This window comes from Lactuca virosa, chromosome 9 (assembly GCF_052849685.1).
Source record: "Lactuca virosa cultivar CGN04683 chromosome 9, Lactuca_virosa_CGN04683_v6, whole genome shotgun sequence".
Lineage (NCBI taxonomy): Eukaryota > Viridiplantae > Streptophyta > Magnoliopsida > Asterales > Asteraceae > Lactuca > Lactuca virosa.
In genome coordinates, this window is record NC_136434.1 from 72,770,270 (window position 1) to 72,772,761 (window position 2,492).

The 2,492-nt window shown below is 37.4% G+C and overlaps 1 pseudogene; it reads right to left on the reverse strand.

The window, feature by feature from the left end:
* Positions 1-921: 921 nt before the first annotated feature.
* On the reverse strand, positions 922-1,040 carry LOC145141516 (5S ribosomal RNA; annotated as a pseudogene).
* Positions 1,041-2,492: the final 1,452 nt, after the last annotated feature.

Here is a 2,492-nt window from a genome sequence, read left to right on the forward strand (position 1 = left end):
TCCAACGCTCCAAACCCGATTTGCACAAAAACTAAAGGTACATTTTAAATAGTTTCATTAGTAAGCTTTAATATCATTGTTGGGTTTTGATTTGATCAATATTGTTAAGATACAAAATGCAAAATAAATAAACAGAAAATGAACTTAGGGTGTGTTTGGTACCGATAAAAGAAATTCAAATAGAGAATGAAAATGTAGATAAATATAATTGAGGTGGAGAAATATAATTGATTCCACTGTTTGCTAAAAGAAATAAATCTCATAGAAATAAATACTTGAGAATCAATTTAATGGTGTATGACACAAAACAATTACATACGAGGCCTGCCAAAGACTTGCCAAAATGAAAGGTATAATAGACAAAGAAGGATAGACATGGAAGGACAAAGGACTACATGATATAATAGTAATAATTATTTATTCATGCACAATAAAATTTTTTTAGCTCCTGCATAAGATCTAATCACTACTAGAATATATGTCTTTAATGACACGCAAACCACGACACGTACTGATTTATGTTACGCAAAAGAGAGTGACCTTAAAATAGTGTCATCTCTCAAATAATTTTAAGGATTTAGGTCATGCATTATTGCGTGTCCTTAAATTAGCGTCTCAAGAAAAAAATTAAAAACACGGAGGGCGCTTTATCTTAAACGCACGTCCTCTAGAACTGTCGCTTTATAATTTTAATGAAATGTGCGTTTAGTAGATAACGTGCGTTTAGAAGACTTGAGGAGAGAGGAAGAAAGATGAGAAAATTGGTTATTCTCTTAGGAAGAAGGAGTGGAAGAAAAAGAGGCACCCAAAGGGTCCTATTTATAATTGATAGGAAAACACTGGAAACCCTAATCTTGAATAAAAATAGTAATATTTATGTAACATCCCCCTCTGGCACGTATCATAATATTGTCCGCTTTGGGCTCCCGATACGAAAACTTCCCAGGGGGTCACCCATCCCTGAATTGCTCTCGTCCGGGCACGCTTAACAGCGGAGTTCTGATGGGATCCGGTGCATTAGTGCCGGAATGAGCGCACCCAAACTTGAACAATCCTTTTTTCACAATCTATGATCGCTTGGTTTGCCGACAACCAATCCATCCCTATAAGAACATCAAAATCACCTAGGGCTATAGGTAACAATTTTAACGGTACTATGCAACCTTCTATTTCGATAGAGCAATCATCATATTCATCCCTTACTAATAGTCAATGATCGTCAGCAGTTTCAATTTCTAAGGCATGTTCTAGAATCTTTGCATTTCTAACCACCCATTTGCAAAAGGTAGTAGACACAAAAGATCTATTTGCACCAGAATCAAATAATACCCTAGCAAGTACTGAGTTTACTAGGAAAGTACCTGTCACCACATCCGGGGTCTCTCGAGCCTCCTGAGCCGTCATGCGAAAAGCTCTAGCTTTTGGTCTACCAGTGTCAGCCTTTTTATCCGCCGAACGATTGTCTGTTATTCTGCCTTGATTGTTGCTACCTTTACTCTGGGGGTGAAGGTGGGTTGCACCTGATGCCACATCGGCTTGGAAGGAGAACGAAACATTTCCTTATAAGGGGTGTGGATACCTTCCTTGTCACAATGCGTTTTAAAGTCGTGAGGGCAGCAGATCCCATAAGAACTTTGCAGTTAAGCGTGCTCGGACGGGAGTAGTACCGGGATGGGTGACCCTCTGGGAAGTTTTTGTGCCGGGAGCCCAAAGCGGACAATATTATGATACGTGCCAGAGGGGGATGTTACAAATTGTATCAGAGCTGAGGCACGAGTCGATGTGTTCGACGGGGACGTCTAACCCTATAATGGGGGGGGGGGGTGGGGGTGAAGGTGGGTTGCACCTGATCCCACATCGGCTTGGAAGGAGAACGAAACATTTCCTTATAAGGGGTGTAGATACCTTCCTTGTCATAATTATGACTGTTAATTGGGTCAACCCGATCGAGTTTCGGGTTAAACGGGTCGGGTTAATTGGATTTTTTTTTAAAATTTGACCATAAACTCGACCCTATTAAGGTTCAGGTTAATCGGGTTTCGGGTTAACCGGGTCGGGTTAGTCGGGTTAATTGGGTTTAAAAAGAAATAAAATAATATTTGTTTATTTTAGCAAATAACTTACAAATATAAGGACCTTAAATGTAACGTTTTAAAAAGTAAACTCTCTATACATGGAATGAATTTAAAAACTTAAAATCGTGGGTTCATAAACTTGCTTCAACTTACATATACATAATTTTTGTTACCTTTTGAACTCTCTGTAACTTACATATAAAGAATTTTTGTAACCTTTTGAACTCTCTGTGAACATAACATTTATCAAATATGTCATTTTTTTTGTATTTTAGTAATTTGTAATTAGTTAGTTACTTAGTTTATAAATTGACATGGTAAAAACTTAAATATGAAATACTTGTGAAACATTCAATAATAAAATTTACGTCACGAGCAACAGTTTAAAATATTAGCAACAAAAAACAAAATGAGTTT